Here is an 18,399-nt window from a genome sequence, read left to right on the forward strand (position 1 = left end):
ATTTTTTATTTTTAAAAAATGAATACTTTTATTCAGCAAGGATGCATTAAATTGATCAAAAGTGACAATAAAGACATTTATAATATTACAAAAAAAATCTATTTCAAATAAATTTTCTATTCATCATAGAATCCTGAAAAAAAGTATCCTGATTTCTACAAAAATATTAAGCATCACAATTGGTTTTAACTAATAAGATTTTTTTTTTTTTTTCTGACCAAGTCAGCATATGCTGAAAATTCAGGTTTGCCATTACAATAATACATTTTAAAACATACTGACAGAGAAAATTCTTATTTAAAATTGTAAAAATATTTCATTATTTTTGATCAAATAAATGAAAAGAGTATTTCAAAAACATTTAAAAAAATCCAAACTTTTGGAAAGTAGTGTTTTAAATTTGTTAAGGTTTACATATTGAGCTGGTTAAATTTGCTGGTGAATAATGAGGCCAAATGTCAGTGTGCGCTGATCAGTAGGACTATTCTCTGTGTGAGTTTGTTCATGAATGTTGATGACATGCATGTGCTGCAGACATATCGATGCATTGGTTGTCAGGTCATCTGTGGGCAGGTGGTGTAGTTCATGTGTGTATCAGAGAAACAGATGAAAGTGGAGAGTTCCCGCTGATGTAGTTGTGTCGAATAAAGAGCAGCCGAGTGCATTTTCCACTCCATTACATTCACTGTACAAAAGCCTGTAGCTGCTGTCGAGAGAACAGCCTCAAACCACCCTCAGCTTACAAACACACACACACATGACACACACTTTAATAGACATGCTGCATTTAAAATCATACATGCAGTCTCTTTATAACATGCACATGTATCATCACATATAGTGATGGTGTTGAAACATGTGGAGTCAAATCACCACATAGGGAGCTTGAAGGACCATTCAAAAGTGCCATGCAAAATACTTACAAAATGGAAAGGTAGCCATAATAGTCTTTTCAAAAACCAACTGAGAGCTGCCTGACATGCTTCATATTTTTCCCTCTCACCTAGTCTTTGGTCAGTAGTTTACTTAAAGGGTTAGTTCACCCAAAAATGAAAATTCTGTCATTTATTACTTACTCTCATGCCGTTCCACACCTGTAAGACCTTCGTTAATCTTCGGAACACAAATTAAGATATTTTAGTTGAAATCCGATGGCTCCGTGAGGCCTCCATAGCCAGCAATGACATTTCCTCTCTCAAGATCCATACAGGTACTAAAAACATATCTAAATCAGCTCATGTGAGTATAGTGGTTCAATATTAATATTATAAAGCGACGAGAATATTTTTGGAGCGGCAAAAAAATAAAATAAAAATAACGACTTATTTAGTTATGGCCGATTTCAAAACACTGCTTCAAGAAGCATAAATGAATCAGTGTGTCGAATCATGATTCAGATCGCATGTCAAACTACCAACGGCTGAAATCACGTGATGTTGGCGCTCTGAACAGCAGATTCGATACACTGATTCATTTATGATCCGATGCTTCATGAAGCAGTGTTTTGAAATCGGCCATCACTAAATAAGTCGTTATTTTGTTTTTTTTGGCGCACCAAAAATATTCTCGTCGATTTATAATATTAATATTGAACCACTGTACTCACATGAACTGATTTAAATATGTTTTTATTAGGGATGTGCACAAATAGTCGAATATTCGAATATTCGTTCCGTAATTAATATTTGAAAAATAAAAATACTATTCGAATTTTACTATGTTGCTTTCCTGGCCATAAATGCAGTGATAAATCCTAAGCACTAAAATTCGCAGTTATAACTAAATGCACCAGGTGGCGCTGTGGAGCGTGTTTAACAAGTTTATTTGATCGTCACATAATGTTGTCGTCTGCCTCGCAAAGTTTGGAATTACTTAGATGAAAATGATCTTACAAAATGGAATTACTTTTGATCAAATTAATTAATGAAACCGAGTTATCATAATATCAACACCAGAATGAGAAAGCACATGAAATCTAAACACCCGTCGAATGAGGAAAGACAGCTGTCCGTCACTGCATTCACGACAGGTAAGCGCAGCTGTAAGTTAGTAAGCCAAGATGATAACTTATCTGATAGCAAAATGATTTTGAGACATATGCTTCCTTTAAGTTTCGTCGAGGGAGATATATTTACGAACACAAAACAAAGTGCTACTGTTACAGACACAGCACACAGTTATGTATTATAATCTTTGTGTCTCTGCAGTGTCTGTCAGCGCAGCTCGTTTTCTCACCCGAGCATGTGGATATTATTGTTTTTCTCAACATGAACATGTGAAACAATATAAACACGATAACCATATACTGACTCGAGTGTATTATGTCCATTTTGTACAATAACTGGCGCTGTCTGCTTTATTAGTATTTTTCCCGCTCGCGCTGCTTGAGATTAAATGCTTTTGTTCTTAATATTTTCTGTTTACACATATTGTTTAATGCTTTGAACTAAAAGAAAACCTTAAGATATAATGTAAGCTTGTTGTGTATATTGCCTAATCATAAGCTTGTTCAGAAAGTGGTTACAAAATCTTGATGAATATAACGTCCTTCGCGTTTAACCTCATTTAAATAAACGAATATTCGAATATTCGTTTTTTTTACGAGCCCAAATATTCGAATACAATATTTTGGAAAAATGCCCATCCCTAGTTTTTATAGCTTTATGGATCTTGAGAGAGGAAGTGTCATTGCTCCCTATGGAGGCCTCACGGAGCCATCGGATTTCAACTAAAATATCTTAATTTGTGTTCCGAAGATTAACGAAGGTCTTTTACGGGTGTGGAACGGCATGAGGGTGAGTAATTAATGACATTATTTTCATTTTTGGGTGAACTAACCCTTTAAGAGCTCTCATGGAATGAGTCAAAATGTAGGAAAGGAAAAGAGTTTGCACAAAAGTGAAGGGTCACAGAACACTGCAGATGCTCTGCATGGAAAAATGTGTTTAAAATTGTGCCTTAGCCGTTGCTGTTGTATTTATACCTTTCCAAGTTCTTGTATTTTGCTTTGCACTGTCGAGAGCAATTTAATATGTTGACATATAGATAAAAATAATAATAATAACAAATTATGTATTTTATATACATTTTAAAATAATCATAATAAACATAAATAATGGTTTAAATTACTATGGTAACTGTATTGATTATTCAACTTCACTAAGACCAGAAATATGCATTAAGAAAGTAAATAATGTCAATTTTGATTTCATGTTGACTGTTCGTAATCACCATATATTTGATTTCAGCAGTTTTGCCATTTTTAAAAATTAAAAGTTTTTTCCCTTTTAGCATCTGATTAATGTTATCTATATATTCATTCGATTTGTTGGAAAAGCTTAAATAAATTAAGTCAGTGTGCTGGTAGGGTTAGGAAATCATTCCTAAATCCTCTTTGCATTGGTGATGTTGTTGGCAGCAGTGTAATCCTCTCTGACAGACCCTGGTGCTTTCGAGTCAAAGCTGCTGAGGCCACAAACCTCTGGATATTAACATACATACACATATACGCACCTGTCCAGGAGGAGAAGAGAAACTGTACAGTGTGTAGCCCTATATCTCCGAGCCCCTACTAGGCTATACGCAACCACAAACTTCATCCCCCTGCTGACCTACACTTTTCCGTACAACATAGATGCGTTTGCTCATAAAACTTGTGCGTTCCCCCAAGGAAACTTTGTGTTCGCAAACTTTACATGACTGAAATATTATGAGGTGGGAGGAAAAATTATATTTCGATGCTTTTGCGAGTGAATGCAATGTTTCGGGTGGAACACAATAATTTTGCAAGAGCATATGTAAGCGAATGCAGGAACTGCAGGAACATTTCTATGAGAGAAGTTTTGCGAACAAATGCAACAGCAGTGAAATATAATTCATCCTCCCATATTTTTCCATCACTATGTTTCCTAACGTATATTCATGAAATTATTATCTTAAAGGATCCACTAAAAAAAAAAGACACACACACCAACTATTGCAGTTGGCTGAAGTTCTCAGATGTCATTTTCAAAACAATACATAACTGAGATACAAGATGGCGGCAATTGCATTTGTATGAAACAAGAGCGATCGAAAGTAGTGGCAGTTTCATATCGTTTCAGTTAACGATATTCTGCAAATGTTAGGAATTATCTGTCTGTCTGGTGCCATATCAAACTTTCATATATTTAAAGGTAGGGTAGGCAATTTCAGAGAGGCTAGCAATACAAAGCTAGCTTTGAAAGCATCAGATCCCGCTCTTCCTTCAGAGCAATTTCCAAATCCACGCCTCCTCCAAAACATATGAATCCACACAGCAGAGTCTGCAAAGTTACAAGACGAGAGACGGCATTAAATTACTTCACGTCTCAAAACACAGAACATTACAATAATAATGAACATTAATGAACATAAACAGCTTACAGAGCTCTTACTTGTACCACCTGACTGCTGCAGATTCATTTCGCAATTGATCGTGTTGACACAGAAACGCAAAAATCTGAGTCTGAGGACGTGAATAGCTCCGGGTAGAACATCATGGGTTGCCATCTTGTAATGGCATGAAACGGTTCATTTTCGGGTGAACTAATACTTTAATAACAAAATCTATAGTGCATGTTTGTGGGAAACATAATATACAGTACAGTCCAAAAGTTTGGAACCACTAAGATTTTTAATGTTTTTAAAAGAAGTTTCGTCTGCTCACCAAGGCTACATTTATTTAATTAAAAATACAGTAAAAAACAGTAATATTGTGAAATATTATTACAATTTAAAATAACTGTGTACTATTTAAATATATTTGACAAAGTAATTTATTCCTGTGATGCAAAGCTGAATTTTCAGCATCGTTACTCCAGTCTTCAGTGTCACATGATCCTTCAGAAATCATTCTAATATGCTGATTTGCTGCTCAATAAACATTTATGATTATTTTCAATGTTGAAAACAGTTGTGTACTTTTTTTTTCAGGATTCCTTGATGAATAGAAAGTTCAAAAGAACAGCATTTATCTGAAATACAGAGCTTCTGTAACATTATACACTACCGTTCAAAAGTTTGGGGTCAGTAAGAATTTTTATTTTTATTTTTTTGAAAAGAAATTAAAGAAATGAATACTTTTATTCAGCAAGGATGCATTAAATCAATCAAAAGTGGCAGTAAAGACATTTATAATGTTACAAAAGATTAGATTTCAGATAAACACTGTTCTTTTGAACTTTCTATTCATCAAATAATCCTGAAAAAAAATATTGTACACAAATATTTTGTACAATTGTACACATTAAATGTTTCTTGAGCAGCAGATCAGCATATTAGAATGATTTCTGAAGGATCATGTGACACTGAAGACTGGAGTAACGATGCTGAAAATTCAGCTTTGCATCACAGGAATAAATTACTTTGTGAAATATATTCAAATAGAAAACAGTTATTTTAAATTGTAATAATATTTCACAATATTACTGTTTTTACTGTATTTTTAATTAAATAAATGTAGCCTTGGTGAGCAGACGAAACTTCTTTTAAAAACATTAAACATCTTAGTGGTTCCAAACTTTTGGACTGTACTGTAGCTCTAAACCATAGATCTAAGCTTAAATTACCTCAACAATCGCCTTTAGTCATGAAGTTATGTACATTAACAAATCAATGGTTCTTGTTTCACAGATATAAACTGAAATTTTCATCTATTGTTTCCTGAGACACAGCCAACGAAAACAAAAAAAAGCATCACATTTCTAAAAATGACATGCTACTTGAAGCATGTGCCAACCTAGCGGATGTCATAGCTCAGTGACTTTGGAGTCTGTTCACAACATCAACTGTAGCGTTTGAATGTTTTATCCTCATGCGTTGAGATTTCCTTTGTTTGCCAGCCAGCAGGGGTGTTACTGGAAGCATTGCTTAGGTGTTGCAGTTCTCTAAACCCTGTCTGGATTAGAAAGATAACATTCATAATGTTCTATGCCTACTCACGCTGGTCATGAGGTTTTGACTGTTTATACTGTACATGCTTGAGTGTGTGAAGAGCAATTTTAACCAGCGTTGTAAAGCAGGTAAATGCTACACAATGTATACTAACAACGAAGGATCTGCTGTTGTGAGGTTTAGATTGCAGACATTTTGCTCTAAATTGCAGCATGAACAGAAATGTATGATTGCAGGCCATGCTATGGCTGTAGATCTGTTTGTATTCACTTTGGGTGACATTTTATACTTGCTGAGCTTCTATTTAAATTTGAATTTTGACTTTAGGTTTCATTAATAAATAAATTTGCCATTAGGTCATTCTCAGAGAAATTTTTTCACAATCCCAGCCAACAGGGAGCATATTCTCAGAATTTAAGTCAACATTGTAGCAAGGTTCTCTCAAAGTTATAAACAAACGTTCTTCCAGTAAAACATTTGTTTTAGTTTTTTACTTGTACATTCATGGAACGTTTAGATGGCAAAATGATTAAATGGAAGGTTCCCTTAATGGTCGCATAAGAAAGACATTTTTAAAACATTTAAAAAACTGTACGTGTTGAACATATTTTTGTAACTTAATGAGAACGTTAACAAAACGTTCTTAGAACATATTTTTGTTAGCTGGGATTGCCCCCGGAACTGTCAAAACTTAGCAAAATCCAATGTTTTATTAAAGATAGAGAAAGCAACGTAAATTAAATTGCTTTTATTTTACTGGGAGTATCATGATCATAATGGCCTCTTTTTCTATAATATTAAAGGGTTAGTTCACCCAAAAATGAAAATTATGTCATTTATTACTCACCCTCATGTCGTTCCACACCCATAAGACCTTCGTTCATCTTCAGAACACAAATTAAGATATTTTTGATAAAATCCCATGGCTCAGTAAGGCCTCACCGGCAATAACACTCCCTGTTTCAATGCCCAGAAATCTACTAAGCAGTGTTATGAAAGCGCCCATCACTAGATATTGTTGAATAATGTCGCTATTTTGTTATTTTTGGCACACAAAATGTATTCTCGTTGCTTTATAATATAAATAAACAAGGGCACAGCCATCTTTAGAATATTTGTCTTTTTTTGTGGTAGCTCTGTATATTTCTATGGCATCACTGTTGAAGAGTAATTAGCTAGGGAAGTGGATTCACTTAACAAAAGTTGTCAAGAGCAGTGTAACATTTGAAGCGGATGTCATAAATGTCAGTAGACCGGGAAGTCTTTAAAACGAGCGGTTCATTCATAAATCTGTAAGATCTTATGATCATGCTGTGGAAATACAAGCCGCAAGACAGAACACAATGAGCGTAGCACTGAAAAGGGGCAGAGCTACATAAGGTCTATAAGAAAGGTTGGGAAGTACTGTGCTCCAGTTGGTTCATAAAGATTTGCAATTGAGGGCCAAGAAACCCCAGGGATGGGTGCTTGGGGTCAGCTGCTCAGTCTGAGCATGTTGTGAAAAGAACAGCATTGCTGGACACCAGCATATGTTGTGTTTTGGATGCTGGTGTGCTGGCCTTCTGCAAGGCAACCAGCTTGACCATAAGCATGGTCGATCAGCTAAGTTTTTCTGGTAAACATGGCAGTGCATGTTCTTCAGATAAACCAGCTCCAAGCCAATACAAATCAGCATAAACCAGTCTGAATCAGCACTGTAATTCCTGATGCAGGTCTTTCAATAGGGAACTTTGGGTTTCATCATGTTTGAGTTCATAATTAAGAGCCATTTCATCATTTTGAGTCACTTTGACCCAGAAACACAGTTTGGGTTTGATGCACTAAAGTAAGAATTTTAGATATTTAATGATACTATGTTTGTACTTTTCACTGCAAGTGCATTAAACTCAAACTCACTTTTTATTTAATATTATGATTCATGAGCAAGCTCAATGAATTATCACATTTATTAGTATTTCTGAGGTTGCAATTTTACATTTTACTCTGTTGTGGTGTTAGTTGTCTGGTACAAGATATATAATCCTCTTTACAAGGAGTCCCTGCTCAGTAGTCTGTGGGAAACTCAATACTGTCAGAATTAATGAATACGCCTGGTGTCTTCACCCAGTGCTTCCATTATAACAAACCCAGCAGAGCCAATGTCAATATTTCAGTACTGGAAAACATAACACCTAATTCTATTTACAACCCCATCTCTTTCATAACCAGTTCATCACTGTATGGATCTTCTCTGAAGTGTCAGTCACTGTCCTTCAGGTGGATTACAGTGAGAAAAGATTTAATTGGTCTAAAAATACCAGGGTTGTGTGTGTTTGGTGGTGCTGAGGTCTGTCCTGTAAAGGCCTCATGTAGATCAGCACAGTGCTGACATGCTTGTTGTTCAGAGTAAATTGGCTAAAGCTGAGAGAAATCGACTGATTCACAATAGACTGTCAACTAAATTAAGCTCAGAACTAGAGAGCAAGAAAAAAATCTCAGGCATGTGCTCTGTTTGAAGATGCTTATGTGTTTCCTGGTGAAATACAACTGGAAGAGGACATACATCGGATAAGTAACAAATTATTTTATATATATATTTATATATAAGACATTAAGAATATTCATAAAATACTTTTTTATACAGAGATAACCAATTTACGTCATTCATAGGTTGACTTCCAGAAAGTATAAACTCTGTGGTGATGTCACAATGATGTAACAATGATGTCACAACATTGTTCTGTTTTGACTCAACTTTTTGACTCAACTTTTGTTGCAGGTCTGGCTGAACAATTGAAGGTGAGCAGTAAGGGGCTTTTATTGCTTCAACATCAACAGAAATGCTTTCATAACTGAGAATACAGCTCAATTTTCTACATTGTATTCTCCACAACATAACCTGGGCAGAAAAGTGTAAAGAGTGTTTGGGAAACACACTTGAAATTCCATTTAGTACCACTAATGGTGTCGAAATACACACTTCATGCTCAAAGCAGAGTCAAAAATAAATGTGTCAAAAGCTAGCTAGTTTTGCTTTTTAGTCTGGCTTTTTAGCTGGCAAATGTTAGACAAGTTAATTGATATAATAGTCACAGAGAAAAAGGAAAACAAAAGAAGGACTGACAAAAAATAAAGAATGCTGTTAGCAAAGTATGTTAACCTTGTATTAGGGGGTCTTTGAATATTATGTCGCACTATGGGAGGCCTTTGTGTCAAAAAGGTGAAGCATTGTGGCATTTAGCATGTTTTTGTAGCTTAGTTTTAATAAATAGTCTTTTTTTTACTAGTTTGTGTTCTAAAGTTACAGGGTTTTCATAGTGCAATGAACTGTTTTATTTCAAAAGATCATGCAAGTTTGATTCCTCATGACCCGGTTAATATAAAAAAGGCTTTTGTACACAATATAATGCATGTTATGAAAGTTAAATGTTTTTGTGCTCACCAGTCAGGGTGTCATTTATGGCTAAAGCTTACTGTGTCCTGTGTAGGCTGTTTAATCTTGTTTAAAGTTCCCATGAAGTGCATATTGAGTTATTTGATATGCTCTGGAGGGTGGCTTTGACAGTCTGATTTGTCTAAGATTGTTTACAACAGCATTTTATGTGGTTTAGACCAATCAGGTGGCTTTACAAATATGCACAGAGGATTTTTATGCCTAGTGTAAACAGGGATAGTCTATTCACCAAAATGGCCACCTGTGTGGACCCCTCAGATGATCCTCATTATCCCATTAGGAATCCAAGCCATATTCGGTCTTGCTCTCATAGACATGCAGGAAACACTGTATACTGAATATTCATGACAACCTGCCACTTACTGGATGTGTGTCCAACAACTGACAGTCGGAGCGAAAACATTTCCCCAGCCTGGGAGGACCGGGGTGTGTCTGGTGGGTTCAGATATTCCTCTGGGTGTTGTTGCATCCAAAAATGTCTCTGGCACATTTGGCTTGTGGAGCGAAGCTTATTTTTGTTCAGACAAGGCTGCTTAATGGCTATTACCTGGATTAGACGGCAATCTGTGATGGGAGAGCTGCACGGAGGAGGGACACTTTAGCAAACGCAAGCCTTATTTTGAGTAGTTCAAAAATAAATAGAGCATCTGAGATCTCATTGTCTCGATGAAAAGAAAATGTAATCTAAACTCTTCAAGACTCAATCTTTTCGTAACGTAAGCGGTTTAGATATTCAATAGATGAGATCATGACTGTGGCTCGATCTCCATTTCTGTAACCTGACGGAGTTTGCGTTCCTTGCCACTGTTGCCTTTGCCTTGATTAGTTGGGGTTTAAAAGACACTTGATATTCACCAATTTTATCCATATGACTGCACTGACACTATTGGATGAGAACAAAACTTGAAATGAATGGCGCTACTGTCTTCTGTAGAGCTGCTTTATAGCTGAATTGAATAAGTTTCATAATTGATGAACTCTGCAACATTGACACTGTTATTGAACTGAACTGAATCAACATTGCACTGACTCGAGCTGAATAATGACATTATTTTTTTCTTAAACTTGAATTGATACACTGTACACAGTTATTGAATTCAACTGAACCAACACTGAACACTGAGCTAAACAATGACATTATTGTCTTTTTAGATCTGTATTGTATAAAGGTCTATATAAATAAAGGTGACTTGACTTAAATGTGCAAATGAGTGTGCCAATATGGCTCTGACATCTTGAGACTGTCAATCTGTCAATCTGTCAGAAGCTGTCAATCTCAGCTGTCAATCAGGATGTCTCACCCCTGTTTTTATAGCATCAAATATCTAACTAAACCCAGACTTATTTAAAGAACGAACACTTGAACTAACACCAGCGTGATAAAAACTAAAATGACAGAAACCGTCTTTGGATAAAAATGTTTAAAGTGTAATTGTGTGATTGATTTCATGGAGAGGGCAGAGTTTATGACCTATACTGCTTCCAGCCACCTGGGGGCGATCGAGACGCTTTGGCTTCACTTTTCAGGACTCGTGTGGCACGCTTGATTTGAATGGAGGAATTCTGAAATCTCAAAAACTGCTTGGCGAACTCACTATTAAATAATGTATTTCAAATCAGCAACAAAATCTGACATGAACTGTCCCATAAATGTTGTTTCTTATGCTCAAATAGCATTAAAAAGCTTATTTTTCAGTCTAAACGAGCCAATGTGCATGTGCATTCCTAAGCGTGAGTCTCAGGTTTCTATGGGAATCGCAGCCTCTAAAGGCAGCTGCATTGAGGCAATGACTTTATCAATCTGCGATTGGCTCTTTTACTTAGAAGGCGGCACGTATTCCGCCATATTTCACGTTGCAGTTCCTCCCATTCATAACTAATAGGAGTGAACCGTCTTTCTATATCTATAGTCTTTGGTGTAGATTAATGTTATATGTGCCCATGCTGTCCTAATGCCAGGCAGGGGTGTGCAGACTGTATCCGTCTGTCATACGTACATGCTGATGGTGTAATAATGATCAGTAAAATGGGTACCATCTGCCTGCGGGCGCGTGGCACCCAGGCCATTACACCAGATGGCATCAACTGCGCCAGATGATGTGGTAGTGTTAATAAACAGAAGTTTATTAACAGTCCTCTTCCTCTCTCTGTCGCTCTCCTACTCTCTTCTCATTGTTGTTCTTGCCATCTTGTTCCTTCTCACACATTGTCATCCATGGCCCACACTATATACCCTCTTTCTCTCTCTCTCTTTCCTCTTTCCGCCCTGCTTCTTCTATGATGAGCAAAGCATCTGGGAGATGACACCTCGTTAGCTCTCCTCTCCAGTTCGTTGTGACTCCAGTAAACGGCACAGTGACAGAAACTTGTGGCGTGTTGAGTGCAAACCCCTCATCAGCTTTAATTAAAGAGCTTCTGCTCCTCAGCCAGTCCAACCTGAAGCCTCTCGTTTCTCTGGTGCAGGGTGAAGGTGTGTGCCCCAACCCTTTGTGAGGCCCCCTCAAGGTGTTATGAGCAAATATATTACTAGCTACATTCAAGCTGCAAATATTTACAATTATGCATGTTGCAGATGCTTTTGTTGTGACTTACAATAAAAAGACATAAGTAATTTGTCAGATTCAACAATATTCATAGATTACAATGCCAAATATAGAAAGCTAGACTAGGAAACAAGCTAGAGCAGAGGTGAAATGCAGAGAGGAAGATAATGACTGACTTATTTAACTGGCAATTTTGTGTTTAAAATGTAAGTTGCTTAATATCAACATCTTGTTTATTGAATTGTTACATAAAATTAACATCACACACACAATTACTTTTGTTCTGAATATAACCGCGGCAATGATTCAGCCATATGATTTAGGCCGCATGCATATACTACTACTCATCAACTTCAGTTTGGATCCAGCCTCTTAAGAAGACCTCAGAAGACTAACTCCTGCTAGGACTTGAGAAGATGAAATCATCTGGATCAACATGCACATTCCCAAATTTCTATGTATCCTAATTATTGTTAATATGTAATTCATTTTTCTAGGAGCTCATTGCTTCTACCTTCAGTTAAACTGCTAACAGTGATTGTAAATTATTTGCCTAAATTATTACATTATTTGCTAACTGCATTCTTTAAATTGTAATGTTGACATGCATTCTCTGTAAAGCTGCTTTGAAATGATATGTATCGTGAAAAGCGCTATACAAATAAATGTGAATTGAATTTAATTACTACTCAGGGCCTAAAACTAAAGTTGCGTCCCAAATGACTCTCTATACACTATGCACTTATACACTATGTACTTATGCACTATGTACTACTCATCCATGTAGTGTGTAAATTGTTTAAAGGAATAGTTCACCCAAAAATGAAAATTTGATGTTTATCTGCTTACCCCCAGCGCATCCAAGATGTAGGTGTCTTTTTTTCTTCTTCAGTAGAACACAAATGATGATTTTTAACTCCAACCGTTGCCGTCTGTCAGTGGTATAATGCAAGTCAGCGGGAACTTGGACTATAAGAGTAAATAAAAGACGACAGACAAATCCAAATTAAACCCTGCGGCTCGTGACGACACATTGATGTCCTTAGACATGAAACGATCGGTTTGTGCGAGAAACCGAACAGTATTTATATCATTTTTTACCTCTAATACACCACGACGTCGAACGGCATTCATCACTCGATTCGTGAGGTCTGATCACGCTCTGACAACGGCAGTGATTTCTCGCGCATATACTTAGAGGTAAAAATGATATACTGTTCGGTTTCTCGCACAAACCGATCGTTTCGTGTCTTAAGACAACAGTGTGTCGCCACGAGCCGCAGGGTTTAATTTGGATTTGTGTGTCGTGTTTTATTTACTCTTATAGTCCAAGTTCCCGCTGACTTGCATTATACCACTGACAGACGGCAGCCGTTGGAGTTAAAAATCATCATTTGTGTTCTACTGAAGAAACAAAGACACCTACATCTTGGATGCTCTGGGGGTAAGCAGATAAACATCAAATTTTCATTTTTGGGTGAACTATCGCTTTAAGGTTATTCTGTCATTTAACAAAGAAGTCTGATACCCCCTCCCCCTCCGCTACGACAGTTGAGTGCATGAAGTGTCCAACATTCCACACTTCATTTTTTTCCGTCAATTTAGTGCATCATACGGGTATTTAAAGTGTACTTTTTCTTTTTGGAATTTTCAGTGTGAACACACTACTTGCACTATTTATACTTAAAAATGTCATAGAATAGTGCACAAGTACGCAAATTGGGACTCACCTCAATTTTTTGCCAATGGCCAGTGAATTTACAGGCCAAAAATATTTTTATGATACAAAAACAGGCAGTTATGACACCAAAATTTTAGACTGTCCTTTGTTGTTTGGTTAATGTTAAAAACGCAGAAAGTAGCATGGTTATTAGGATGCTGTCACTTTAAGACCCAATGCACACATGGATCATTGTGTTTGCGTTCACTTAAGAGCATAATAACCGACTATGTTTACTATACTCGCCGAGACAGGCGTTTTTTGACATAATTTTGAATGAATTTGACCATTGAAAGTACAGGAAAGCATGCAAGAGGGCTCAGCTTTGCGCGCTGTCGAAACATGGTTTCAGGTCGCGCGATTCGGATGTTAAACTTCCCACACAGTGCGTGAGTAACAAATTCCCTTTGGCTTGTTCCAGCGCTTGAATATTTACAGTAACTGGAGTAATGGCTGCTTAATATTCAGCTTTGCCATCACAGGAATAAATTACATTTTAAAAATAGAAAACATTTAAATTGCAATACTATTTCACAATATTAACGTTTTTATTGTATTTTTGGTTAAATAAATGCAACATTGATTTTCATAAGAGATTCCTTTCAGACTCCTCTAAATATGGTAGTGTAATACTTCCACATCTATTTTTATTAGATGTGTCAATCACATGTGTGAATGCAAAAACGTTTTGCTGTTTGCCTATCACCTGTTTAGTATGTGGTTTTGTAAAATGTTGATTTGTCACCCACCAGCCATGCTCTACAAGCAACAGATTTCCCTGTCCTTGTAACATCCAATCAAATATTATTTTGTCTGAGGCAGGTTAACCCTCACAATAAATTCTTTTTGACATCATGCATTGGTCAAAAATTGAACACTTTGCCTCTGAGCTGCAAAAGACGTACACGTTAGTGACTGTAGAGTGCTATTTCATCTTAATCCAAATTCAAAGCATCCATGCATGCTGTAAAGCCTGGGACCCCATATCTCAGATGTTATAAAGTAGGCCTACTTTCTTACAGTGCAAGTGATGTTTGTTTCTCTCTTATGAGAGTTCGGTGATTTGTTTGCATGCATCAAATGAGAGAGCAGTAAATGCACAAGCTGCCACATAAATGAGCTGTAGCTTTTGCATCCTGAGACCTAGTTTGAGTATGATTATGTGTGTGTATCCGCTTCTATACAATCATTTGTATGTAAATTCTGTCTGAACCTGTTCAGATAGAGTGATATCTAGCTTTCATGTGCACACAGAGTCAGACCCTCATTTTCTAATTGCGGCTCGTCGTAGCCATCTGCCACACACTCGTCTGCGTCTCATCCCTCCTTTCTGTTCATTAGCACAATTATTCTCTCTCCGTTTGTGAGCACAACTCCTTCTGGTCATCCAACAGTCATATAACATTCCTGGCACCCACTAATGGATCTTTGTGTGCTGCGAATAAATGTGTGAAGACTGTTTCTGGATTAGGCCTCAATGTGTTTTGTTCTTCACTCTTGAGTTTCATTATTACTGAGTGTTAAATTCAGCTCATTAGCTAAACAGCTCAATTGGCCAAAGTCCTCATGTCAGTGAAGTGTTTTCAAGGGATTTGGGTGGCTGATGCATTTTTTTGAGACATGTAAACCGAGCATCATTGATTTTACTGTGTAAGTAATTGAAGTGTTGTTTAACATTCTCTGTTCTTCACTCTGAATGCATGAATGCACCATGTGCCATTGAGGAATAGTCTTGTGCGCTTTGTGCTAGTATGTACAACGAGTGAGGAAAGTAAATGTTTATATTCAGGAGTAAATAAACATGTATAGAACAAACAGATATAGATCTGCATGATGAGCCTGAATTGATTTATACACCCAGATAAACAAGCCTGCGGGTGAATAAGAGGCGCGTAAATAACTAAAACAGCGAATTGCCGATTTGATTGCAAGATGGCCCAGTCAGATTGGATGTATTCTAAATCACTGTATTTACATAATTCAATCTCACTTTACAGAGCTCTGCTAATCAGCATGTGTCATGCTGGAACTGCCACGGGACAGAAGGTGAATGGACTGGTCCACATTGAAATTCATTGGTGTGTGTACTGAGCATGCTCAGTCGGACTCCTCCCCGCACGCCTCATCACACTGCAAGGTTTTAGCCAGACTGATGAGCAACGTTCGTCACCACAACGACCAAAACAACGTCTCGCTCTGTGAGTCATGCCTTGCGGGCCATCCCACGGGATGCAATTATATGCAAATGAGGGTAATTAAGTCCTTGCGCACCGTGAGACGAGATCAAAATTAATATTTACACTCTTCCTAATAAATCTGTCTATCTCCCTATCCCTTTCTTTCTGCAGGTGGGACGCTTTCTCTAGGGTAATCTACTGGCAAGTGAGATGTTTGCTTGAATCACGCTTCACCAACACTCCCCACTAACAGCAGAGTCATGGGAAGTGTGTCATTATTGTTATTATTTCTTGTTTATAATTTGCATTATCGTTACTTCAGTGATTGGCACACGGCTCAGGGGTCTTGTTTGTTGATCGGCTTACTTTTTGGCAGAATTAGACCTAAAAGCCTAACAGAATGTTTCAGAGAAGGAAACTGTGAAGTGGAACTGAAGGGGTTAGTGTCTGAAAACTTACATAAAACTATCATAAAAATATATAGTAATTATTACTAATAATAGATGGAAACATGGGTTTAAATGTTGAAAAGGAAGCAATATTTTTGTTCCAGACATGGCTATAATATGTGTTGCTTGGTTTTACTTTTACAGTTTAAAGCTGGATAGTCCCACATACAGTAAAAGCTCATTGGTCTAATGATAAGTGTGCATTCGACTCGTTATAGAAATTATTTTTCACTTTTTTGCTCTAATGAAATATAATGAAGAGCAAAAATTGCACTACTTTGTCTGTCTTTTATAATTCTTGCATTGGCCCGGAGCAGGATGTTCCTAATTTTTTTTTTTTTTTTTTTGTCATCCAAACTCCTTAGACATAAAACATTTACTTGAAGTACACTTTGAGATTTTAAGTTAATATTTCAATTATTAAACAACACATTTGTAGTTGCACTTTAAATTGGACCCAATCCTTTTTTTAGTTGTGATAGTGTCTCACTCCACATTACATTCACACTAGTGTTTTTAGGAACCCAATCAAATTTAATAATAATTATTAGTTTTAACTCTATCAAAAAATGGAAGACATTGTTAAATAGTTTATTACTGTTTTGATAAATTTACAACTGTGCTGTGAAATAAAAAATAAAAAATGAATATTTGACTATATAATACATTTTATTTTGCACTACATACTAATACAGGAGATACTACATACTATATACTACATACTACTAAATACTAGGGCTGGGACAATACATCGATGCATCGCGAGTCAAGAAATGATTCTGGATCGATTTTGATATTTTCCGTATGTATTGCATTTCTCTTTCAAATCGATTCTAAGCTTAGTTTTTAACAGCAGATGGCACTGCATGCTTTAGAAACAGCTGTACTCTGCTTCCTTCCAATTCCTTACACACACACACACACACACACACACACACACACACACACACACACACACACACACACACACACACACACACACACACACACACCACTTAAACCTTCTATAAAATAATCATTCATAAAGTTTGAAAAGATTGAAGCGAATTACAAAGGTTTTTGCAGTGGGCTGTTTACATTAATCTCACGTCATAAAAGCATTCTGAGGTGCAAGTACATTCTCACGGTACGTTCCAAACGGGATATATCGCCCTCCGAAGGGCACTTTGGAGTGAAAATAATCATGGCCGCCATATTGAAGGGTCGTTCCAAACCGAAGTGCTCAAAATTGACCACTTTAAAGGGCACTTCGGAATGAAGGATTTCGAAGGGTACAACTGATGGACACTTCGGGCCCCCATGATCCTTTGCACAGGGAAGTTGTTTGACGTCACAGGATGGGTACCGGAGGCTTGGAGTTCGATTTTACCTATAAATGTATATATAATATTTTTCTATACTACTATAATATTTATATGAGTTAGATTTGGCACATTATTATGGTCAAAACGACATTGTACTTTACAGCTCCCTTTATCAGTCCATTCACATGTTTCAAATACGTAGACACAATATACAATATGATGCGATAGGCCTAAATCAAAAATAAATAAATAAACTATCGTTAAACAAAGGGCGCAGCTTGCACAATCTACTCCTCTTTGATTGTTTTGTTAAGAGGACGCAGAAGTGCGTTCCAAAAAAAGAGTTTTTTTTTGACCCCTACACCCTTCATCCCTTCGAAGCTTTCACTCCGGAGGATAAACACTTTGAAGGGATTAGGGCATAGGGATGAGCCCTTCCGAAGGGAACGCAGGGTCAGACTCAGCTGAATGCATGAGCGCTCTTCTTCATGAGCATTTGAGCATGCAGTTGAAAAAAAAAAAAGATCGCCATCTGCTGTTAAAATTTAATCGCAGAATCGATTTACAATGCATTTGGAAAATATTTTGCCCGATGCATAGATAGTATTGTCCCATGCAGCCCTACTAAATACTACATACTAACAGATACATTCAAAGTATGTAGATATTAATATAATACTAATATTTATGTTTTCACTACTATAATATTAATAAATTCTTCACTTTCAAATGTTCAAACCCTCAAGCTTTTAACATTTCAAATCATTAAGTTTTATTTATTTTGGTGGATCATTGGTGAAATACTGTAAACTTCTGCCCACAAAAATGTTGGATATTATGTGAATGTGTAAATAAAGTGA

The 18,399-nt window shown here is 36.7% G+C and overlaps 1 long non-coding RNA gene across 1 annotated transcript; it reads left to right on the plus strand.

Moving 5' to 3' along the window:
- Positions 1-1,803: 1,803 nt before the first annotated feature.
- On the plus strand, positions 1,804-16,800 carry LOC125266110. The gene is made up of 3 exons (XR_007184436.1): positions 1,804-2,029; positions 15,607-15,860; positions 15,958-16,800. It is a non-coding gene; the product is annotated as an uncharacterized LOC125266110 (long non-coding RNA).
- The last annotated feature ends 1,599 nt before the right edge of the window (positions 16,801-18,399 follow it).

This window comes from Megalobrama amblycephala, linkage group LG4 (assembly GCF_018812025.1).
Source record: "Megalobrama amblycephala isolate DHTTF-2021 linkage group LG4, ASM1881202v1, whole genome shotgun sequence".
NCBI classification, from domain to species: domain Eukaryota; kingdom Metazoa; phylum Chordata; class Actinopteri; order Cypriniformes; family Xenocyprididae; genus Megalobrama; species Megalobrama amblycephala.